At 45.5% G+C, this 25829-nt stretch overlaps 1 long non-coding RNA gene across 1 annotated transcript in view; it reads right to left on the bottom strand.

Annotated features, from left to right (window-relative positions):
* LOC115333394 overlaps positions 1–2666 on the bottom strand; it is a 62855-nt gene extending 60189 nt beyond the window's left edge. Inside the window, exon 1 of the long non-coding RNA XR_003920777.1 lies at positions 2283–2666. This is a non-coding gene — a long non-coding RNA (uncharacterized LOC115333394). The remainder of the gene's footprint in view (positions 1–2282) is intronic.
* Positions 2667–25829: the final 23163 nt, after the last annotated feature.

Here is a 25829-nt window from a genome sequence, read left to right on the forward strand (position 1 = left end):
AGCACAGTAGGATGAAACTTCAAGAAGGCAAGCTTAAAATCAGACCCATATGTAAGGGTTGTACTGGATCAGGACGTGAATCCTGAAACTCGCTGCCGCGTCTCAGTGTTAAATGCCATACCCTGCAATCCTCTGCGCTTCTCCTGGTGTTTCAACCACGTGCTTCAGTGAAGTTTTAAGAGCAATACAGCACCACAGTGATTTATTGCCTAAAAGTTCACTGATGGTTAAACTTTTATAAGCCATAATATGGCAGGTCCCAAGCTCCAGTGAAATTATCAGCTACAAAAGTAATGACTAAGCTTGCGAATAATTTAGACAAGGAAATCAATCAATTCTGCCCTACATAATAATGCTCAGACCTCAGCTGGCAGCACCAAGACTGCGTGTTCATTGCTACTCCAAATCACCCATCACTGGAGATCCACCAGCCAAAAGCAATTCATTAATTTTACTGGCATTTACTAGATACTTTCTTAAGCAAACCTGGGACACTACCATAGCGGAACGTTCTTGGACTTCTCAAAAACCATACAGGCTTGGGTTTTTAATAATACCTTGCCTTGCATTTCACAAAAGCCTGGGATGCAGGCTTCAGGAGACGGTTGCCTCTGGCATGTCCGGCTCCCGAAGCGGGGAGGCTGAAAGCCCGGCTCGCAGCCTGCAAGAAGCTGTCAGCCTTGGAGGTCTTCACGTTCCATAGGCAATTTCAGCACACAGCTGAGCAGGAACAACAGCACTTCAGTCTGCGTTTCCATTGGCATCCGTGCTGTTCGGCAGGTCCTGGGAGGCCGGCAGCAGGACATCGTTGCTGCCGTGCTGCAGCCGAGACCTCAACCGTGGGAAAGCGCCTGTTGTGCCACACGCGTAAATACGCGCTAAAAAGGATTTCTGTCCCGCAGCATTCCTTGTCAGCACGTGAGAGAATTGCACGTGAAAGGAAAGATGCTATTTTGTGCATTTCAGCAATGAAAAATGGAAGCACAAACCTCAGCAACTTGCTCAAAGTCTCCCTGGGAGACTGGAGAAGAGCTGCAAGTTAAGCCCAGCTCCGCGGCCCAGGAGCAGCCCTTGTTCTGGTCCTCCTCGCCCCACGAGCAATGCCTTGGGCTGTTCAAAGACACCCGTCCCTGTCTCCAACTAACATTCAAGCGATTTCAAAGCACGGGAACTCACATTACCCAGACCAAAATATGTATCCTGCTAGACACAGGGAATGAAGAACACAAAACTCAACAGAAATCCAGCTTTTTAGGCTGGAGATGTAACATCCGAGCGTTCCCATGACTGCTCTATGGGAAAGTGGAGCTCTCTGATGCTACACAGGGCCTCTCAACCGTACAGTATCGCCTCTGCACACAGCCTGTATGCTAAACAGTGCTGATAAGGGGATCTATTTTCACATCTTGGGAGAATATCAATATCTGTCCTTCATGAAAAAAAAAGTGAAAGATAACTCTTTGCCTGATGCCCGCATGATGAATTTGCAATGGAAAAAGCCCTTCGAGTAGAAGAATTGGCCTCAAGTGAGCCATTAATATTGGAGCGTTGCAGCTATGTCAGATGTTACAATATTTAAATGAATAGAATATTACTTTTTCTATTTAACCAAAATGATTACATACACACAGACCAAGAACAGCGCTGCACGGAGTATACTGCAATTTTACACTTGGGGACAGCTTGCCAAAACATCTCCAAAATGATTGCTGCGGATTGTAAAAGCGCAGCCCAGCAGGGCACAACCCCACCTTTCCCAACAGCATTTTGTTGGCTGGGGGTGCAAATACAGACCGAAGAAGAACAGGTACCTGTAACGTAGGGCTTTCACCTGAAATTCAACCTAGGATTTTATAGCCCCTTTAAGGAGTTATTAAAACAGAAAGTTGTAATGATCTGACAATGTTACAGCAGAATAACCCTTCATTTGCATGAAATGCTTGGTGATAATGTACTTATCTGTCAGCATATAAATGCGTGGATCCCTATTAAAGTTTTGCATGGCAGCACAAGTTTGATAATGCTGGGTTATCTATTGTTCCTCAGCACCTGCTGGAAGAAGGAGTGGAAGCTCTATGGATATCTGAAGCACATTATTAATAGCATAACAATACAGAAGCTGCTAGGAGCACAGCAGATTCCCTGTAGCTATTTTTAATGCCGTACTCTTGTTTTTCTAGGCATCCCTTTCACTGTCAGAAAAAAAGCCAAACTTGTTTTGCTTATTATCAGCAAGATCACACAGTGAAATTACAGCAACCTTCAGCTGCTTCAAGTCTTACCTTAAGCACATTAACAGCTAGCTGCTTTCGAGGAGCCAGCACCTCAGCACGCAAGAGAAAGGACGAAGAGGCTCCACAACGTCTCTCAACTGCAACCTTGCTTGGCCAGACACCAGCAGATATTAGGGTCAAGCACCCAGCTGAAGCTGAAGAAAGAGCTGCTGGGGTTATATATAACTCACCCCAGCTGTGGGTCTGCTCTGCCCGGTGCTGCAGGTGCTGCCCTTGTACTCAGCCTGGGCAGCATTAAGGGTTTGCTTAATGCGGACCAGATGTGAGAAGTAAAGAATCCAGCCCAGCCCTCGGATTGCTTGGGATTTCAGGCTAAAAAATACGCCACCAGGACTGCGATCTGAGCACTTGGGAGGAAACCTCACAGACATCATAAATGTAGATGCCAGCAGGAACATTTTTACAAATTGCATTTAAACATACCTAGGCTTCCTAAATCATTTGGAAACAGTCAAAAAAAAGTTCCTTTTCACAAGAAACACGGCTGTTGAAAACCCCCTGAGAATCCTGCGCGTCTGACTTGCTCAGGGATGCCGCTACGTTCCCAGGCAAAGCCACTGCCACGTCCCTGCCGTGTGCGAGCTGTGTCCGCGTGCAGCCAAAGACGAGGCAGCGTTAGCGGCAGAAGAGGATGCCAACTGTTCAGCTGATGGACGTTCACCCTGCAAAGCTGTGTCGCAGAGGATCAGATACGTTTCAGAAACAAATGCAAATGCATAATCCTTTTTACTACGTGACTGGCTGCGACGCCAGCTGCCAGATATGACGCTGCCCATGTAGTCTTCAGGTACAAAAATGGACAACATGCCAGTGTCACTGACCATCAGCCTCCCCGCCAGACGCAGGCGTCTCACCTGTCCAGTACAGAGGTGGCTCTCAGACTGACGGGGATTTGGGGGGCAGGAGGTGGGTCTGGTTCTTCAGGAACACGGACACTGCCTGGGTTGAAGAAGAGCATGAGCTGGGTCAGACTTACAACAAACAGCTGGGATTTAATTCCACACTAACAAGGACATCCTAGCACACGCGTGCACGTTGCATTAAACACAATCACGACTGCCTTCACTGAATCAATACCTTTAAGACTCGATGCGGCATTGGGATTTCTGCAGGTATGGCAGTCTGTCCGTGGGGATTACAGGGTAATCCTGGGTAACGTTCACGTTGATGATACTCTTACTCAGGATGGAGAAGTGCTTAATGACACGTTACAGTATCATTTCTTGAAAAACTCTGAAGCATCAAATATCCCATTCTGAATTGCACAGCAAGAGGTATGAGCCTTTACTTATTTTCTAAAAGGGAGGATGATTTTTAATGGGCTGGTATCTTTAAATCTTTAAATCCTTTTGTTTAAAGGACAAAATACAAGAGATGTTTTTCTGCTCTATAATAATCACTGGTATTAACCATTACATAAAGGACAGTGATACAAAATACATGATTTCCCATGATGATTTCCTTTGAAGCGGAACTCAGAATATGAACTCAGCTCTGCTCCAACACTGGCAGTGGAGTGTATACTTTTAATTAAGTGTGGTGCTACGTTACGCTTGATGAAAGGCGGTATGCAAAGCAGGCCTTGAGCAAGCCCAGCCAAAATGAACGTCGTAGTCCTTGGGCAAGCTGGAACAAGCTGTTGTCGAAGAAGCAATAGTACTTTGTGAATAGTCACCAGAAAGTTATTAGAATGCAAGTTTTAGATCCTAAAATAAGAACACAATAAAAGTTCTTCTGGATTAGACGACTGGCCCCTCCAGCACACTATTCTGCCTGTGATGATGGCAACAGAAGAGGCTATTTAAGGGCAGCATGTGAGCCAGGCCCTTTTTTATCATCCATACCTGACACAGAAATCAATTTTCATGATCGTTAAAACATCACACCCCCCCGCAAAAAAAAATTTGGTGAGAGTATTTTGCTTTGAACCAAACCAAACTGGATCGGGATAAACGAAATGAATGAAAGTTAGTGCTTGCTGGGTAAACAATCCCATTTACTTTAAAAGATGCTTTAAAAGAGTGACTGCCTCCCCAGTCACCCTGCCTGTGCTTCTCCCCAGGCACAGTCCCAGCACGTACCCCGAGCACTGACCCGCAGGCAGCGATGCCACCTCCGGCTGCAGCACTGGCACGCTCTCCGAGTTCTCTGATCCATGCGTTTCAAAACAAATGAGAAAACTGGAGAAAGTGTGGAAATCTGGCACAAGGTTACCACTGTGGCTGGAGAGAGCATCTTTCAGGTGAGGACAGAAAAGCCTGGGTGTGGGTAGCCTGGCTCTGCGTGGAGGGAACGAGAGGTCTCTGTTACTGAAGTTAGTGTTTTCCTGGAGAAAACACTGAATGAAGGAGTAACAGGAAACAATATCAGAACATGCTATAATGTGGATAAACTCAAACCAGAAATACAGCATAAATACTTGTCAATGCTAATAATTAACAAATCACTTTGGAAAGCAGAGTGTTGTCCATCTTTTACAGACTCCAAAAGAAAACCAGATGACTTCACTTAAGATTTTAGTCAAATATAAGCTACTGCAGTCAATACAAGGGCAGGAGGCAGAAATGTATAGCCTGTGACACAGGTGAGGTCAGAACAGACGATCAGATGGTCCTCTCCAGCCTTAAGCTCTATGAACTATATATGTAAACCCAGTTTTCATGTTGGGTTACGAATGAAAGAGAATGGATATGCCATTCGGTTATTCGATACTCCTGAAGAAATAGATATTCAAGGAATATTTGTAAAAACCTATTATAACTCAACGAAGAGACACGGGGTCAAGGAAGCAATACAAGAATGCAATAAAATAGAGTAAGAATTAAATTACTGAAAGCAATTTCTAGTTCTCAAGAACTGATGTAACGACAAAATCATAGGCATGCACCAATATTACACAGAAGCTAAAGGCTCTGATAATACATCTTCATCTTTAATTTCTCTTAGATTTATTAATGTAAATGAGTAAATGCTTGGAATTTGGCCCAGAACAGAATCTCAAGCCAATAAAACCTCAGGCTGCAGAGATCAGTTGCTCTCAGCTCTGAAGTGTGCATCCTCGAGGAGATGTGGAGCAACTGCAGGAGGTTGGGAAACATGAGAGACCCCCCAGAAATTCCTTCCAGCCTTCGTTCTCACACTTCTCCCGTTTCCTCCCTCTTTCTTCTTCTCTTCCCCATTTCCCGCACTCAACTGCCTCTCCTCGAACAAATGCAAAGCCTGAATTACTCTGAGGCACTGAGGATGAGCAGGAGCGAAGCTGCAGCACCGGAGGAGCCATGGGGGAGTGGGCAGAAGGACGTTCCCGGTGGGGAGCTTGGCAGGCTTGACCTGCGGGGACCTTGGGCTTGGCTTAGGGCTCCGTCCCGAAAGGGGCAACAGGGGCAGGATTATCGCCCAGCCAGACAAGGCTCCTGGGGCTAGGATGTCTTCCAGAAGGAGAAAAGGTACAGGGTGAACTCTAAGGAGAAAACAGACTTAAAATTGGGTTTGGGGTTTCAAAAAGAAAGAGTGGACTAGCTTGTTTTATTGCCTAATACCAGAAAGCCTGCAGGGCTGTAGGGCTAAAATATGTGCTGCTACTTTCCATGACAAATGGTTCATATTTCCTTCTGATTTGAGTTTATGCCAACAGTTCATGTACCATAGGGCTAGGCTTCAAAACAAAGAGCAGGAAAAAATGGTTTTCTGGTGGTTCCTTGAAGACCTATAAAACATGGGCCAAGATCCACCCATGAATCAAGTTCTTGAGCACTTTGTTCCTCTGAAAATTCATCTAACATCTGCACCAAACCTGGGCTTAAAAACAGCCGAGGGAGCCATCACTATCATTTGATAACTAACTATAAGCCTTTTATCCCTGGCAGGGATTTAGAGGATCAAGAGTAAAATGGGTTCCTGAGGATGTTAGTCTGAACCCTAACCCGAAACCTAACCTTAGCCCTAACAATAGCCCGGTGATTTACAGCTCACATAAAATTCAGTATAAGCCTTTTGTCTTTAGGGACACGAGACTGAATCTTAACTGAAGGCTTTCCATGGTCAGCCACGAAACTGCTTTCTAAGCCTGGAGCTGTGAGGACGGTACTGTCCCTAACGCAGCCCCCCACAGAACTGAGCACAACCCCCCCCGCTCGCCCACGGGGGTATCAGCCCTCATCCTACATCGCTGAACCCGCACCCCAAATCCTCCATCTCCAGCCACCCGATTTCGTCACCGCAAGTCCAGCCCCCACCGAACCGCGGGATTCCCTTACAGCAGAGGCCGGTGGGGTGCAGTCCTCGCCGTGTCCCGCAGTCCTGCCAGGGCTCACTGGGAGCTGAAGGCATCCTCCTCCTCCCAGTACCTCACCCTGCCTCCATCCACCGCTGCCAGTGCCGCCCAGCGAGCCCCGCAGCACTGACTTACCCCTGATTTAAAACCTTCCTCCTTTGGGCAGCCCAGGCTGATGTAGCCCAGCTCTGTGGTCCCTGAGGAATCAAGCTTTCCTGCTCCCTATTTTCTGAACCCAGATTCCCGCTGACCCAAGCTGTAATCCTCCGACCCACACCCGTGTCAGAACCAGCTACTGGCAGCCGCTTCCCTTGCAGCCGTTCTCCGGTTAATCCCTGTGGCCCTGGAAAGAAGCAATAATAAACATTACCCATCTACATGTGATCTTTTCTGAAAGAAATGCGTACGAATTCACAGAGCACTCTTCCAACAAATGTTTTCTGTGCCTTTGTGGTATTTTTATAACCTGCATCTCAAGTGCCTTTCTAGTGCATCATCCCATATAAAATGAAGAAATACCAGACAAGGATATAATACTGAAACAGATGCTTCTACTACCCAAATGAGTAATTTCAACATTAATTCAAAAATCTTTAAAGCAGTCATGAGACTAACATGCAGAGGATTATCAGCCAAGGGAAGAGAAATTTAATGTATGCAGGTAAAAGCAATTTTTTTTCATGAGCACTACATACTAAACTGAGTTTCCTTAGGTCAAATATATAGTAGGTATTTCTTATTACAGGCATGGTGGAGATTATACGTTGTACTTAGATTTTGATATCTAAAGCTAATTCATGTAAATGTCATTAGTTTTGGTGCCCTAACTAAATTAATCTGAGTTCAAATTCAGTAATCAAACCTTTTTAATCAGATGCCACAAGCTAAATAGGTAATCGGGTGTTATAACTAACTTAACTCATAGAGACTTCAAAACATGAAGGATCGAGCCCTTGCAGCCTCTGGTGGCTTACGGAGATCCCGAGATCTCTCAGCCGACGCATCCAGGAAGCCCAGGACTGATCTCCTTCCAGCAGTCTGCTTCCACCCTAATCAGATTTTCAAGAAGATTATCACACTCAAATTTCATTTAAGTCATCTCCTTTGCATTTTCCAGATCAGATAAAAAGCCTAGAGAGAGACCCAGGATACATATGTGCTGCTTCTCCAAAGGATGCATTTTTTTTCCTCTCCTTATCACTTTTCCCCAGCCAAGTACAAAACTATCATTAGCTGCCCATTATCCCAATACAAAGTCAGGGGAAGAATTACTGTCAGGTGTTTCAATGGGCTCACGTTAGATTCCAGGGAGAAAGGATTTCATTAAAACCAAAGGGATGGCTTTATCGGTGGAGAAGGAGTCTCAGACAAAGGCGATGCTCTGCCACTGCACAGCCCTTCCATTGCCGTCCCGGCTGCGTCCTCGCTCAATGCCAAGCAAGTTTCTTCATGAAAGTAAACTGGCGGACCGCGGCTCTGAGGAATCATCCGAGCGCCAGAGAAGAGCATTAGGCACAAGGACGCTCCCTGCCCTCTGTATTTTGACGAGGGATCAGAATTACAAAAATGCTTGTGATTATTGGCTGCTGTCAATCAACGACAGACACAATTATAATGACACTAAAGATAGCATGTGGTCACCAATAAAAATCACAAGGATTGATTTTTACATACCAGCACAGCAATCAATATAATATGGACCTCATATTCAAGGATACCTTATTAACTAGCTACTCTATGCAGCAGTAAAACATGAAATTGCACTGAAATAGAAATGTAATCTCCACGGATCTTCTCTTTCCCCACAGAATTCTAGTTCAACATTGAGCCTTTTTCTGCTAAAAAGAAATTCTAGAAACAAGGTGAGAGAGCCCTATAATTGCGGACCCAGGATTAAGCCAGACCATTTGCAGGAGTTTCATTCCTTTGCAATGCAGCTCCCTCCTGACCTCAGCGTTCGCAGACGCACTGCACTAAGGGGTTTGGTTCCTCCATCTCTGATGGGGCAGCAAGTTTCAACACAGGCATGAACTGGAACTTGGGAACCTACTTTTTTTTTTTCTGGCATTACCTATAAGCCATCATGTGAACGTGAGGACGTGGTTTTGCTCAGTACCTCTTGCTTCCCCTCCTCTCCTCGCCATCACGCCAGCGTCATGGCACAGGGAACAGCCCTGGGTACAGCAGGAGATGGAGTTGGATGAAGAAAAGGGGCCTGGTTTCCTCCCACAAAATCCCATGCAAAAGATGTAATACCACATTTGACAGCATTTTTACACTATTCTGCAGTCAGCACTGAGAACGTGCCAAGTGACATAACCTCATGGCTGCTGTTGACGCAGGGAGGACGATGGACCTAGGTATGCTTGTGCAAAGCTAGTTCTCGGCGACTATAAAATGCACTCAGTTACAGCTTACCGCGGCTCCCGTTTTCCTTTTGCACTGCCCAAATATCAGCGGTTACTAAAGGAAGACGACAGGGCAGAGTGAGGCCCAAAGAGTCACAAACAGTCTCCCCAACACTGCAGCTCCAGATGCTGTAAATCTTCCACCAGCGAGAAGCAATCACAGACTAATTTCAGTGAGATAGGTCCCGAGGCTTTTTTTATTATTTTTTATACTCCAGTGAGTAAATTCATCAGGAAAAATAAAAAAGAAGCAAAGCCTAGAAGGCACCACACATTTCTAACCTGAGGAGTGAAAAACGTTGAGCACTGTGAAGACTGGAATACAACCAGCGAGAAAAGGGTGCGGGGACAGAACGCAGATGAGCTGGCGGCCTGGGAGCCGCCTTAATGTCACTGAAGGGTCTTCTTGCTGTATCAGAAATTGGCCGGGTTTCAAACAATGTTTACCTAATTTTGCAGTTTCAATTACTGCAAATTCTAGAGCAGGCAAAGCCCTTGTTATTATTCATCCACAAACATATATCCAGTTCACTGATATACTGCACTTACAGTTGAACCAACAAAACCAGCTGGGTAGGAAACACTGCCAGGACTTTGCTCTTGCTCTCCCAGCGAGGTTTCAACCACTGACCAAGACGTGAATGGTCCCATCCTGCTAAAAAGCCCCCGCACCATCCCATCGCCCTGCCTACCTTAAACGTAAAGGCATTTTCCGCAGGCTCTGGGGGTGCAGAGCAGCCTGCTGGCGGGCGCAGTCTGGGCTTGCTCCCCCTCTCAAGAAAAGGACCTGCAAAATGCAGACAGGCCATACGTCCTTCAGAACATAGCAGCGCAGCATCCCTCTTTACCAAAATGAACAGGTTTTATTTTAAGTCGAGCAATCCTCTCTTTTGGCACTGAACTGGAGTTTTAACACATCTCTCTTGTAAATGTGCCAAAAATAAGAGCATAATTTATTAATTTCCTCTACGTGCATTTTGTTCCCAGTTATCTTTCCAACTATTTGACTGCTGTGAAAAGTTAAAAAAGCAAAAAAAAGGAAAAAGCATCTCTAAAGGTTAAAACTTTGAGCCAATTTCAACTTCAACATACGTTAGAGTAGTCTATTTTTCATTCATTCCTCCTTGTGACATTTCAAGCTTTGTTACAAATCAATCAGCATTTCCAAAAGCATTTGGAGGAGCAGGAAACTATACTGGATACAAATCCTACAACATCTATTATTCTTGCTATTTCACTCATTTTGATGAAAAACATTTCAAAGGTTATTTTAAAAGAAGCAGAGATTTATTTGAAGTTTCAGGACAGATAAAGGATTTCTGTACAATGTTTCAACAGCAGAATAAACTTCAGCAATATACATGGAATTTATTTCAAAATGGATTTGGTCAAGCATTTAAAAGGACAGAGCTTGTAGTAACCTGGTAAGAGATAAATTTAAGGCTGTATAACACTGTTCAGTATGATGTGGAAATAATGGAAAATATGTAAAGTACCTAAAAGTCAGAAAAGACAGATTTAAGGTGGTGGTTCCTGGAAGCTTCCTCCAGTATGATATTTATCACCCGAGACCACGATGGTCTGCCGAGGCGAGTTGAAAACCCAAAAGGCTACTGGTTTGATGGGAGGCAGCTGCTTTTATCTGAGTACCAGGAGAACCGTACTTCTGCCTCCAGACCCGTGCTGACATACAGCCCGTACACCTCAGGCGTTATAACCTCAAAGTGATGGATCAAACCGTGGAAACAACTAACTGGGGCTAACTGGTTCCTGTCCAACCAGCAGGGACCTGGCCAGCCCTGTGGCCTTCTCAGCTGCTGCAACACAGAGAGCATAGTCCTCTACAACATCCCAGGAGGTGTGAAGAAGTGGGGGAGTTTGTCAGACATTCAGTTTGTCCTCCCCAGAGGCTCAGCAGCAGCATCGCTTCTCCAGACACGAGGAAGATGAAAGCGGCAAGCACAAAACTGCCCTCTGCCACGCAGAACAGCACCGTGTTGTCCTCGGGATGGGGTACCGATGGCACATTCACTGCTGGGTTCCTGCTACAGACCCCGATGTTCACCTCCAAGAGCTCGGTTTTGCTTTAGAACAGACGGGTTTCATATTCGGATCCATTCAGTCTTGCACTTTATACTAACCAAGGACGTCTTTCCCGAGGCATGTAAATGCTATGAAGTATATAGGCGAGTCACACAAATACACACTACCTTCCAAACCTTCCTGCGGGGCCAGAGGAGAGCAGCGTTTTTTTAAGGGTGACACTGAAGATATTTTTCTTCTAGCCAAGTGTGCTTGCTGATTTATTTTAGTGCCCAAGGAAGGAGTACTTCAGCTTCTGATAGCAATGTTGATAGCTCTAGCAGTATTACGTTAAGAGTGCTCCCCTTGAAATAAAACACTTACATTTATCTTTCCAGCGCCATCAGGAGCGGTGGCAGGTGTCCTGTGGGATGGGACACGGGGAAGGGCAGTCTAGCAGACGGCTTGCCCTCAGCCTGAAGCCGAACAAAGCGTCAGAGAGAAACGGTCACTTTGGCTGTCACTGTTAACCCACGCTCTGCAAAAGCACATTACGTGCAGGTGACGGGCCAGCGCCGCAGCTCTCCCTCCCAGTGCCTCAGCCCTTATCTCCCTTGGCAGACCCACAGCCATCCCCTTCCCCTGCTGCCCCCTCGCCCCCTCTCCCCATCCCACCCTGCTGCAAACGCAGCAAAAGCAAATACTCTGCAACCCGAACGGAGGCCGAGCCTAAGCCCCCACGGGCACGGAGGGAAGAGCTGCAGCTAAATGGTTATCGTGATTTGCACACACCATGCCACCCAGGCTTTTTAATCAGAGACTGTAATTGCTCTTCTTTGTTTGGGAAACTCATAGGAACCAAGTACCGGTCAAGCTCAGAGAGGAACCCGTGCCGGGGAGATGCCAGGAAGGAGAAATAAGCCCTCAAACCTGCGCACCGCCAGCCTGGCCAAGCGGCACGGAGAGCCGCTCCGCAGCCCGGCTGACGCTGGGTGGGCAGAGCAAGTCCTGGAGGATGGGCGAGCCCTTCCAAAACAGCGTACCCCCCGGTTTTCCCCGCTTCGATGCAAGCAGAAACCAGTACCACAACAACTGGAATCACTCCGTGCCCAGGCTAGCCAGCGGTGCACTGGGAGGAGGACGGAGACGCCACGTGATGGATAATTTCCAGCTCGCAGCTTGTCACTCCTGGTTACCATTATTCCAAAAGACGAGGAAAATATGCGCCTCTGAGTAACATTATTCTCTATCTAGGCTTGCGCACGGAGTCTGGGGAGCACGACGGAGGTTTCAAAGGAGAGCATTTCCCACAAACGATAAGCAACCCTTTCTCATTTTCCATTTGCTGCCATTCTTCACAACCCAGGCTGCAGATAAAGCTTTCCTCAGCCCTCAGATGATGATTGATAATGAAGCATAAAGTGACACGAGGTCATGCATAATGATGCTTTAAGTTGGAAAATGGGAAAGCTATGTTCGTATTATTTTACATGGCCTTCCTAGCCCTATGGCAGCTCCTCCAACCACTGCCCCGTGAATGGTTTTAAAAAATGGCATCAGAAGGGAATCAGATAGATATTACTGTGGAAATTGAAAAGATCCCGCTCTGCTTTTAGCTTTCTTTAACCTGTCTAAATGTATGCTCTCATTTCCTAAGGTATCTTTTCCCCTTATTCAAACTCAAATGAGAAAGAAATTCAGAGTTCAGGCAGGCAAGCTCTCATTAATTTTCCCGGCGATGCTAGACCATTTAGAATTGGTATGATGTTAATATGGAATGAATTTGACATTTAAATTGTTTTGCAAATGTATCTTTTAGAAGAGATGTAAGATTACAGTCCTTAAAGAACCTATATGGTCCTTCAGGAAACCATAAAGGCTTTTCACTGGGGTATAAACGTTAAAGCCACTACCCTAGCCTAATTTGCCTAATTACATACCTCCCTAAAATTCTCTTTATACTTTCAACTGCACATGATAATTCCTTCCTACCCTCTCCTAAAAATGCTGTTAATTGTCCTTATGTGATGTTAATCAGCTGCGGCATCCAAGCCCAGACCTAATTTGTAGCAATCGTTTACTTATCTCGGAGAGGTGTTAACACTGCTAGATTGAGAATTTAAGATGAAATTCAAATTTTTAATGTAAATTAAGCTACATAGCAGAGATGAAAAAGCTCAATAATTATTAAAAGCTCATTTTAGAAAAACCCAATACCTGAATTCAGCTATTTGAAATTTAGATTCAGTGACATCATACATTCAGTTAAACAAGATGTGGAACAAATCTCACATATTACATTTTGAACACTTTCTCTGGTTTCATTTTCAATAAATATGGAAAGGAAGCGAGGCTCTCTGCTCCCGTAAGAAGACTGCTCTTCAGTCAACAACAAGAAGAGCAGAAATGGGGCTCCAGCTTTCCAAGGCTGCATCTCAAAATAACCCAGCACTCTTCTGACGGGACAGGGTCAAGCTATGGGTGTGCGTGCAAGCAGCTCCACCACCAGGAATGGGTAATAACAACTCGTGGTTTGGAGTTAAGCAGATTCTTAGTCCCCTTGCTAGGAGTAAACCCAAATTCAAAAACTGCACAGATGCCTCTAGCAGGTTCCTGCTTGTCTTTATGGTTTCATCAGAGCTATTTCTGTTTCAGGACGTTATGCACATAATAATTTTTTTATTATGTAGGAAACAGCTTATTTGATCAATTTGCCCTATTTTTCTGTTCATGAATTTAGTGAGAGGTTTATCATTTTCCTGCGTTTACTAGAAATTACCTGCCAGATATAATTGCAGTAAATAAAACTTGCTCTGGAGCTCAGGCTTGTATGGTTCAAAACAAATGCTTGCAATTACTGCATTTGTGGGGCATGAGCTCAAGAGAGCAAGAACACAGTGAAGGAAATTAGTCTGGGGTCTTAAAAGGCACCTAAGGGCTCTAAGTGCCTCTGTGCCCTGGGAGCTGGTCACCAAATTCCGTAAGGGCATTCTGATAAATGCTGCCTTTCTTTACCCTGTTCTGTCCTGGAGAGAAAGCGGTGGCTGTGATGGGCAGGGCGGTATCTCGGCTGGCCTCTGCCTCCTCCCTGCAGAACCCAGGCTGCTGTTGGGAGCAGCGATGTCAGTCCCCAGGGCTCCGTAAAGTGCTCGGCGGTTGGTTTCTTGCTTAATGCCCTTTGATGCTTCCCCCATACAGCAAAGCTCTGATATTTTCCCTTAAACTTACTATTTTCTGTAATAGCTTAAACTGTCTTTGGCATGTTGTTAAATCAGGTACCTTCTCCTGAAAGCATAATGCCTTCTCTACCTGTTGACAGTTCTCTCTCGGATAGATAGGCTTGAAAAACATTCAAGTTGTGCATAGAACTTGTGTGCGAGCTGACCTGCAGGGCTGCGTGGCAGAGGCCAGGCTGGGAGCACAGCAGCCAGAAATCAGGAGAGAGTCGTGTTTGTGTTTGAAGAACAGCCAGGCAGCGGCAGGACCAGCACTGTAAAGGTGCAGCTATAGGGGGTAAGTGGAGAACGATGGGATTTGTGAGAGTCACCGCTGCTCGGGTGACTGCAAATGTGTGATTTTTGTGATTTTGCTCCGATCCCGGAGCATACCCCGGCTCCCTGCCCGGCCCAGACCCAGGAGCAAATGTGTGGGGCTGAGCACACCTGGAAGACAGAAATAAAACCAGAAAGCTCATGTGCCATTTTTCCAGTTATTCTGTGAACCGCCGCAAGAATACATTAATTATTAACAAGTTATTTTAAATAAGGGCCGTATGAGCGTGCAAAATCAAGGCATAGTAATAAGCAGCAGTGAAAATCCAGCTTTTCTGGTTAATAAACACATCCAAACTGTCTTCCCTCTTAAACCTCCTCACTCCTGTCCATTTCTGTATTTATTTTGGACCACTATTCTAATGCAGCAGAGGGAAATACTGAAGGGGACCACACACAGGTGACACTGAAGAGCGCAGGCACTTAAGGGTGTATTTCAGCTGCCCTCCACCAACAATTCTTTGTACGACTCCATGCGACGGACCTGCTTCCAAGTAACCTACGCAGTGACGCCAAGAATTAGAGAGCATCCCATCCGCAGGACGCAACGACAACGGCACCGGCAGGGTAAACGTCCCGCGGGGAGGAGGAGTGTGGACGCACCGCGTCCGTCCAGCACGGGACGAGCACCGGACCCGCCGTCATCGGAGGGAGCAACCCAGGGCACTGCAACCGACGGCTTCGGTGCCGGGCAAACACCAAGGGCACGGCGAACGGGTTTCCTTTTGGTGTTGCTTTTTGTAACTGTGGGAGCAATAAGCAGGTTCAATGTCTTTTTTTGCAGCTCTCTCGCTGCTCGGTTTTCCTCCTAAGATATTGTGCCCCACCTCCCAGACCAGAGACTCCCACTCCCAGGCAGCCAGGCACACACGCGACCGCTTTCATCTGCAGAAACACCGAAGTGCCTGTCACTGTCAGAGCAGGGCCACGGCTTGACACCCAGTAACATGATCCTATAAAGTAAATCCTAATTTACTGGGGGAAAAATTAACAAGGGATTACTTGATTATCAGACTTTGCTTTCCCTTAGGACCGTGAGACCAACTCTTGTGTGTGGAGGCAGGAGTGGATAATAATGAATCTTCTCTTATTAGGGAAAAGCTTCATTTTGAAAACGTGCCCCTGCATTTATCTCAACACTGTAAAGTAAAATGCACACACAGAGGAGGGCAATTTCCTACAAGTCATGGTCTGCAATTAAAAAAAAAGTCCCCTTTAGTGTTATTTCTAATAAATACTGCTTTTATATGCTGAACAGAATGACTGGAAAATACTGCGTGTACTTTATTGGCTTCCTACAGCAAAAGCCTCAATATATATCCCACAGCAAGACACGTATCTGAGGTTACACATCGCTGCACTAAGATCGCAATAATCCTTTTTGCATTAAAAAATAATGAGCTTCATCTCATTTGCAGATTCGTAAGAGCACAGAATCCTATGGTCACTTGGCAATATGAATGCACATCTCATAAATAGTAAATGAAAACAGAGCTCTCTTACCTTCCCACAGAAGCAGGACTGAAAGCTGGGTAGTCCCACAGGGAAATATATTTCTTTCAGGAAGCTTTCATTTCAGAACGGCTAAAAATCCTGCCCATATAGGCTTGTTTGGGGGAAGAGAGAGGATTAAACTGGACATTTCAAATGTTTGTTTCACTACTCCCATCTTGATGAATCTCTCTAAAAATGTAATCCTTTCTTCTAATGGAGAAGTGCCAGAGTTCTTGGTAAAACCTAAATCAGTCATTTTTATGGGGAACCTGCACAAATGACTGTTTCACCAAAGAGCAAATTTGAGAGGCATCTACAGTTAAGCATAATACAGCAGCTCACTGAAGTGGGTGCCTAAAGGCAGCTGCGACCAGAGAAATGAGATCTGTAATACAAAGCTTTGCCAAAAAAGTAGTCGTCTTCTCTATCTCCCCCCTTTCTTCCTAATATACTTGTTCATTTTCTTTTGTAATAAAAACTCCACAGAACATGTAGTCCCTCATTATGGATGTGTGTGTTCTGCCAAAGTTGTGGTCCAAGGATGAGGTTACTGCAATAATGTGCCCAAGACATCAAGAATAAATCTATTATTTGATTTTTAAAAAACCCCCACAACTTTAAGGAAAGGCCTTTAGAATTTAATAGATATGAAACCAATTAGATTTTATAGGAGCAGGGTCTATAGAAGCCGCTCTTACAGCTTTCTTATCATTCCTTAGCGAGAGAGATAATGCTCTGTTAAGTTCTATGAAATGCTTAAAAAATCCACGGGAAAGTCAGCCTTTTCACTTCTATTTTACTATTCTATTGGATTTCACCTTGGCCTGTGCTCCGGTATTCCTCACGGGCAGACAGGTCTCCTGGAGGCTGTCGGGGTCCTTGTGTGCGTTTTCACAGCAAAGGTGTGGGGTTTGGGTGCAGCACTTGGCTAGATTTTGACAAGGAGACGAGTACCTGACGGGGGGGGTACCGGAGGACTCTCCCCGGGACGGCGGGCGGTCGCAGCCTGCGGCACAGCACACAGGTACAGCGGCTGCCTTTGGCCAGCAGCCGTCTCTTCTGGGCTTACAAGGTTTCCGTGTGGAAGCCACGGACGGACAGCCGGTCGAGAGGGAGGAAGCTCTGTTCATCTCTCACCACGAGCGTTAACAGCACGTTTCCACAGTACCGTCTCAGACCTAAAAAAAACTTTAAAAGTATTTTGAAGGCTAGCAGGGTTGGGTGATTAACCAGGCCTGGATTGGCAACTCAAAAACTTGGGGTTCAACTCTCAGCCCTGCCACAGACTTAGCTGAAGCTGGCCAAATACGTGTGCTGCTCTGGATGTGTTTGTTCTCCATAACCAAAACAGAGGTAATGTCACAGCCTCTGCCTCCAATGTGCGCGATGGGGTGCTGAAATGCAAACAACAAAGTCGCCGGTGGGGTGTAAACTGTCTCTATCCCTTTAAATAAAAAAATGAAAAGTTAAGTAAAACTTTAAGAACTGCAGCAGCTGGAGGGGCTATAGGACGCCGCAGGAGCCGTGGCTGGCCAGGTTGCAGAGGGAGAGCCGGGGTCCGTCGCAGCAAGCCGCAGCTCGGAGGGCTCCTCCTGCTCCGGGTTTCATCATCGTGGCTCTTCAGCTCTGCTCTTTGCATTTATTCCTGGAACACTTATCTAAAAGCAGCACATTCTCTTTGATTCACTTTACCTTATGGAAAAAAATATCTTCTAAGAGTAGCAGCTGTTTTTACAGAGTACTTGTATTTATTTAGTAAAATAATTGGAAAACTGCTCATAGGTTAGGTACAAAGTCATTTCCTAAGGCAGATGTTTTTAAAGTTGGATGAGAACAGCCCGAGAACCTGTCACTCTCCCGCAATTTCAACTGAACGTCAGAACAGCAGAAAAATGAACCATTGTTTTAAATTATTATGGCTGAAAGAACCCATATTTTTGTTGTCAAAGTCTTAAATTGACGCTGCCCTGCTGCTCCATATGTTCTCTTGCCCTAGATTAAAAGATCACACATATTCCAGTCTATCCATTTGGGGCTACGTCCCTACAGCCAGCATTTTGGAAGACCCGTGCTCCAGCCTGCGGCCAGCCTGTGAGCTGCTCTGGCAAAGCTGCCATGAAAATCATACGGCGTTCTAACAGGGCGAGAAAGGAAGGAGGAGGTTCAGAAAGCTTTGTTCCTCCGTGGTTAATAACACGGGGAAGAGGTTCTGCATGCATTAATTAGCTACCACGAGCAGCCCTCGGCTGCATAAATAAATAGGAACGACCTTACGGCGAGGAAGAGGAGGGGTGGGGAGCCGGAGGGCAGGGTGCCCTGCAGCCGAGGGGATGGACCGGGGGGATGCTGGGGCGAGCGCTCAAGGACCAGGCTGTCCCGCTGCAAACGTACTGGGCCGTGAGGTACCAAGTCGAGCAAAGCTCGGGCCTCGTGGTACTTGTATCGAGTCGATGATAAAACTTCTGATTCCAACAGGAGTTGAGTGACGCTCAGCATGTGGGAAAAGCCCACCAGTCCAACTTCTTCCCTCGTGAGAGAGCAGGAGATTTTTGATCTTTGTAATTCAACACTTTATAATTCACAGGATTTGGTGCATTCTAATCGGCGTGCTCTACGTACACCCTAAAGCAACAAAAAGGTGGTTGGGTGTTTTGCAGAGGTTCTGTCCTTGCTCAGTATCAGCCAGGCGGGATGTCCTGAAATCAGAGCGATTTACTTTGGGAAAAAACTGTTGCTTTTACTACTCACGCAAATCTTTCACAGACAGCACTGCACCTACTGCCAAGTTCCTCTTTAAATGTTCCCTTTCAAAAGTCTTATAAAGTATTCCCCCTTCCCCAAACACTAGGCACATCGCAACACCGTAAGCCTTTCTCCTGCAGTTAAACTAAATCCATTCTCACCCTTGTAGTACAAATAGTCTCAAACAGGGCCATGATCAGCCAACTTCCAGAGCTACCGGACCTTTCAGCGTAAGACGATGTAGCTCAGCTGATTAAATTTGTACTACAGACAGGAGAATGCTTTAATGTGAAGATCAAGGAAGCAATCATGCACCTGAAAATTTGTAGATGCCCTCTGGAAATTCCAGTTCAATTCTACTGTCTAAGCATGTTTTCAGTGTTTATGCAGGGAAAAAATAATGGGGAAAAAAAAAAATTTAAAGGCTTGAGATCAGGTGCTATATAACACGCAGTATACAACTCATTTTTATACCCAGGTAGCCACTTGGGTGGTACCTGCTTTTCATAAACTAGTCCAGTTCAACTTTTCTGGCTAACTCTAGAAGATTAGTCATTGATATCAAGACAGCATGAGGTTAGCCTAAAGATGTATAATACTCAGTTGAGTATTGATAAGTTATTTTTATTTATGTAGGACATATAGCACTAACATTGACATTTATAATGTGTTTGGAGTATTACACAAACAGAAGGATTTTTGCCTGCTTAGCATTACATATTATGCATCTGTCCTACACTGTGCCAGCTTTCCCTGCCACTGGATTTTCACAGTGGTAGGAAATAACAGGGATAAAGGGATTAAAAAGCAATGATTTTCTGTAAAGCCTTATAGGACATGCCTGCTATGATCTCAGCTTACTTGCCTCATCTACACCAGTAAAACACTATCGTAGTAGACAGATTTATGGATTAAATGCAGACAAGTGTGTAAAATAAATATTTTGCCTATAGCTTCTACACACTTTAAAATATTCTCCCTGATTATACTAGCTTCTGAAGTCTCTTTCCAATGGGGTGATTTGCAGTTCAGAAGTTAAAATCGGGGACATCCTCTGGCTTCGGTGCAATCTAAAGGTCATGATTGAAGTATGGTGTTTAGCAATTCCAAATAATTGTATCCAGACCTCAAACATGCCATGCTTTGTCACAGCTGCCACTTAAGGTCAAATTGAATTTAAATTATATTTATCTTAGTATTAATGGAGCTACAGTTCAGGCTAAGCCATGCGAAATACAGTTCTCAGACTACTTACTCCCTGTGCTTCCTCCCAGTCTGCGGGGACTACACCCACAACAGGCAAGAGAGGGAAATTCAACGTCTGCGAATCCTCATTTCGCAGAAGAGCAAGAGTTCAACAGCTCGGCCGAGGCCATGCCCGTGTCTGTAATAGACCCAGCAACTGAACCGACGCCTCCTGAATCATAACTCGAGAGGAAAACTGCAAGGTCACTCCTCTGACGTCTTCCTCTGTGTTCATCCTTTGCCCGGTCGCCGAACCCAGGAGCCTGAGACACCAGACGCTGCTTTGTCCGAGCACGAGGCGGCCACGCGTGGCCCTTGGTCTGTCACCCATCCATAGTCACAAGGGAGAAACTCTCCGCCGTGAGACGAAGCAGCACAGCAACGGCAATGGACATCTATCACCTACAGAGGGATAGCAGATTTTCTAGGAAATGCTGTAACTGGCCTTTTTTACACCTTACATGCCTTATACTTCACACCTATATGCCTTTCCTGTGCATCTTTTTCAGAGCCGTGATACAACCACAGCACCTTTGCCAGCATCAGGAGCACTCTTTTCGTTTTGACATGCAAGGTTGAAACGTTAAGTGATCTTCTCTGCAGGCACCTCAGAATCACAGTCCGGCTTTGGGGGGAGCTGAATCTCCAGGATTTAGTTAGTTTAGTCAACATATGCTCAACCAAAAACAATGCAGCATCTGTATTTCTACCTATCTTTCTCCTCTCCTTTTGTCATAAAGAACATATAGTCTTACACCATACTTGTCATCAAGTCTTTTAACATTAAAACCAGATGACATTTGAATTTAAAATTATTTCTGTTAAAAATAGAAATATCACTGTACCTGCTATAAAAGAATGCTGCTTAGCCCCCCACCACACACACACACACACACACACACACAAGATCATAGTTCATTGATATAGTGTATAGGACCCCAAATTGCCATTGTATTAGTTGACCATGAGTACAAGATTTTTGTTGTGGATCACTGATTCACCGAGTAAACCGCAGCCTGTAACTCACAGCAGCTTCAGATCCTTCCCCACTCGTGTGACAGATAAAGCGACCTGCTTTACCTTCACGCTTTCCAAGCAGAGCGAGTGCTCGGTCTTACTAAAAAGTGCCAGACAGACACGTGCAACTTCTCCCCGCAGGATGCGAAGGCGGCACCGGGTTCATCCTTCCCCACGCAACTTGCCCAGGACCAGCTCCTCTGTGCGGCTCCATCCCGCCGGCACCGGCTAACCGGCCGTCACGCCAGCACAACCCTCTGCCCGGGGCACCAGCGTGGGCACCAACCACAAACAACTGCTTTTTGCTGAACAGAAACCTTTGTCTCAGAGCTGGATGGAGAGCAATAAAAAGTGGGTTTTTGTTTTTTTTAAACCTGCCACTATGCGGCATACATACAGTCAAGGTTTCGTATCGCTACCCACTTGAAAGCTCAAGGGTTCCCCTACAGTTTACGTACTGCGGAGTATTTTCATTTACTTCACACAGAATCCGAACACAGTCCCCCCCCGCCCCAATAATTGAGATGCTACATTCAGATGCTAATACACAGAAATATTGAGCAAAAAAGATCTTAGTTTTGGCCAAGTGACATCCCATTGGGGATTTCTCTCTAATGGAGCAGGTCTTTAGATCTACCAATGTCAGCTCAATACCTCATCAGGTCCATGAGTTTCAAAGTTAATTTCACACTAAGAAGGTTTTCAACAAACAAGCCACAGGAAAAAATACACTTAGAAATACTGAATTCTTTGACATAGCCAAAATGTTCTCAGTAGAGAGCTAGAGGGGAGAAAAGGGGGAATGATGGTTTTAAGCTGGGCATACCGAAAGCAGCAGCTGAACTAGGTGGGAAGGAATACTTAATTATGTCATTTGCAAGCAGCTCTGAAATTAACCCAAGAGTTATTTCTGCTATGGTGGTACAGCAGACGGACCTGGCAAACCCAAGGCAGCGGCATTAACGGGAGCTGGAATGAGCGCGGGGGTTGCATGTGTTCTTTCTCATGTGTGTAAGCCAGAAGCAACTCAGACTCCATTGCAGTAACCAGAGTCAAAGAGTAACATCAGCCCTGCGTGTATTTACAGCACGGGTGATATTACCAGCCCTTTAACGCGTCACCGACTAGTCTGGGATTCAAACACCGTGTCCCTCTGCCCAGTCCCCTGAGCTTGGTCAGTGCCGCTCTTTCTTTAGAAATGACAGTCACCCGCCCTTGTAGCAGCAGAGCTGTGCACGGCACATCGTCAGGGCGCTCCTCTTCCACACCGGTCCTCTGCTGCCTACAAAATCTAAGGCAGCTCTTCATTTTGGTATTTCTGCAGAGTGCCATAATAGGTTTTTCTATGCAAGCCCTTTTGTAATCATTTCATTATCATGGTAAAGGAGAACTGCATCTCAAATGTGCTTGAGACTGCATAAAATGAAATGCCGACCTATTCGGCTCCTTGAGTTCAACGGTGAGTCTCCAACCTTTCTCCCAGAGACAGAAACAACCACTTCACATCCTGGTCATAAGGAATTGCAAATTCAACTCTTAAAGACCCGAGTCTCTGAGACCTGCACGCTCAGCCCTGTCTACATATGACCTCCACACCAGGGTAGTTGAGAAGAGCAGGTTTTTGACTGACTGAATACAGTGCCTCACTTCTTGCATCAGAAGATGCAAAGAAATGTTCTCATGGCTGTTCATCCATTAGCACATGATGGGAATCCAGTGGACAGGGGTTTCATGCTCTGCATGTTATCACTTCTACTCTTGGAGTAAATACAGATTATATGCTTGCAATGAAACTCTTCAATTGTCTGTAAGGCGCTCTGGCTTTCTAAGAAGCTTTGGGGGGTTCCTAGCAAAATGATGAAATGAGATTAGAGTCCCTCCTCATGAAACATTCACACGACAGATCATTTGGGAAAAGATACATCAACCAAAAGGAAAAGCTTCACAATTAATAATACATAAGAGAAGTGAGATGGAATAGTGTGTGAAATGACTGACCTGCTTTAAAAACACTGCCTGGTGTCACTTTAGCTCCTTATTATAGAATTCTCTACATAAAGACATCCAGATGTTCTCATCTGCCTACGTATAGACAATTGTCAATAAAAGGAAGGGTTAACCACAGTAATCATTGCTACTGAAGAGCTGGTCTATTTCTCATGAAAAAAAAAAAAAAAGCAATTCCAATCAGCAGGTAGAAGGATCCCTCTACGTCAAAACAAAGACTTAAATTCTCGGGTTTTGTATAGCAGCACCATGGTGACTGGTGCAATTGCTGTTCACACTGAGTTGCTTTTTGTAGTCCGTATACACGTGATCACATCCACACTTTTGCACCTGCAATCACTTACACCATTTGTGCATCCAATTATTATATCTGCATGCATAATTGGGAATGCATTATGCAAATAACCAGTTATTGATGTAATTGGTCATTGGCTTACACAGTTACTCACTGGTAATTTGCATGTGCAGTGCTGGTACCTTTCTGAATAAATCCAGCACACTCATGCAATTTTGAAAATAAATGCACAGCATCTGAAACACTGGGTGAAAAGAAAACCTAGCAGTATTTCATCTCGCTAACAAAAAGTGTCATCTAAGCTAAGAAACCTGTTGGCACAGAACGCAAACTGTAATACCTCTTTCTCTACTTAGCTCAGAAGTAAGTCTTCAGCAATAATCGTGTTTCTTTTCCAAAAGTTCCAGCTAAATGCTGCCTATGTTTATGGATTTATTTCAATCCCATATGGATTAGGAGCTATTACTGTTGGGACACAGGGCAACAGATCTTCACCTGTCCAGTAGGAAGCCTTTTCTTTTTGGTGGTGCCCCTTCTACCTGTCATTCCCACTTGGTATCACTTCCCAGTTCATACTTCTTTATAGAAAGGCGCATTAGAGTCCTGCAGTATAGTTCAGGGTAACGGATTATGCATACACTCAGGACGCTAAGCAGCTTAATGGAAGGATGTCTGCTTCAGAGAAAAGAGGCAGTGACATGCATGACAGGTCACCGAGAGCTGCATTGTTTTATTATTATCCAACGTAAGTTATTCAGGCCCTGTTAAAGGCCTGGTCCCCCAAATGCCAGGCACCGTCCAGATGGAAACCAGCAGACAGGCCTCTGTCCCAGAGCTGCCGGCACAAACAGGTATGGGGCACTAAACGGGGGGAGTGAACACGGTGACGGCAGCAAACATCACACTCGCTTCACAACACTTTTGGAGATGGAGATGAACCAGGAAAGTAGCCAAATGCAAAGAGAACTGAAGGAATAAGGGGACGAAGCCAGAGGGCACGGAAAGAGAGGAGACGAGAACAAAGAGGCAATCGAAAAGGACAATGTTCAGCCCAAATGGTGGGAAATCTCCTATTTTCCTGGGAGCTTCTTTTCTAAGGCCACTTGAGCAGGAGTGTTTGGGAGAGTACTCAGTTCTGCCCGAATACTGCTGACAGGAAAGTATTTGCAGAGATTGTACCTCGAGCAGTTCATGGGAGATGACACAGAGAGGAAAATCTGCTCTGCTTCTCCTTCAGTGTAAACCTTCCCCTCAGACCAAGAGGTCCTGGAGCTCTTGCTACCTTACAGATACCAGGCTGGGGAAAAAAACAACTTCTGCTTCTCTTTACTGCACAAAAATATTCATTTGTAGTCTGTAGGAATGAAAGATTTTTTAATTTCCATCTCCACATTATTCTCATTCGCAATGTTTTAATGTTGTGAAAACTGCCTAGAAACGCAGACACCAGCTTAAGATTGTAAAATTTTAATGCTTACTATATTTTGCCTCCTTTTTGTTTGCATGTTTAGGTCCATCAGGTTTATGCCTTTCAAGCTTTTCTATGCAATCAGAAGGAATGAAACCTGTTTTTTTTTTTTAAATGAAGCTGGCATTTTCTTAGTAAATATCATTCCAGAAGCTTGAATTTTAAGACAGACATGAACTACCACTCAGTATCCCTACAAAACTCTGAAGTTTTGCAGCACTCCCAAAACACTGATCCGTCAGGCAGCCTGACGAGATGGTCGGTGCAGTCAGGAGTTAATTACGTGGCTGTACAGGGCCTCCTGTACCTCACCATCCCAAACCAGCCTCACGGCCAGAGGAGCGCACGTGCCGCAGATGAACTGTGCACGCTTTGGGACTGCACGGTCCCGTACGGCCTCTACAAATCCTGCCTCGCTTCTCTACGCAAGGCGAGTGTTCCAGCTGCACTGCAAGAAAAACCTTGGGAAGTCAAAGACGGGGAATGGGATTTAACGACTAATGAACAACGCCTGTAACAAGACAAACTTCCCAGGACCCAGTACGGGAGCTTAGCATATGGCTTGTGTGGCGATGGGATAACTGTACCTGATACACTCCTCGTCCCAGGTGCTCTCCCAAACCAGGTAATTTTGTGGATGTTTTGCTCTGGCCGATGTCCGGGCGCAGCTGTACATCCATCCCCCGTGCTGCAGAGCTGCTCTCTGCTGGGTCGCACCTCTGCTCCCCGGCTGTGTCTGACGCCCCGCAGCCAAGTACCAGCAGGTAAAGAGGTAACAGCAGGGAACGGAGTCCTGATCCTCTGCCCAGTTCCACGCAGAACGGACGCTCCACACCGAGCCAAGGGAACTCTTTGCCATGGCACAGCCATAACAGCTTTTCAGCATTTTAAATCCACCTCCAGAACTTGTCTCACTTAGAAAAAAACGAGTATTTCAGAGGGCGTAACTCTTTAAGACGTAATTTCCCCTCAACTTCTCACCATGCTAGCCCCCACCTCCTCTCCCCCATACC

Source organism: Aquila chrysaetos, chromosome 20 (assembly GCF_900496995.4).
Source record: "Aquila chrysaetos chrysaetos chromosome 20, bAquChr1.4, whole genome shotgun sequence".
Classification (NCBI taxonomy): domain Eukaryota; kingdom Metazoa; phylum Chordata; class Aves; order Accipitriformes; family Accipitridae; genus Aquila; species Aquila chrysaetos.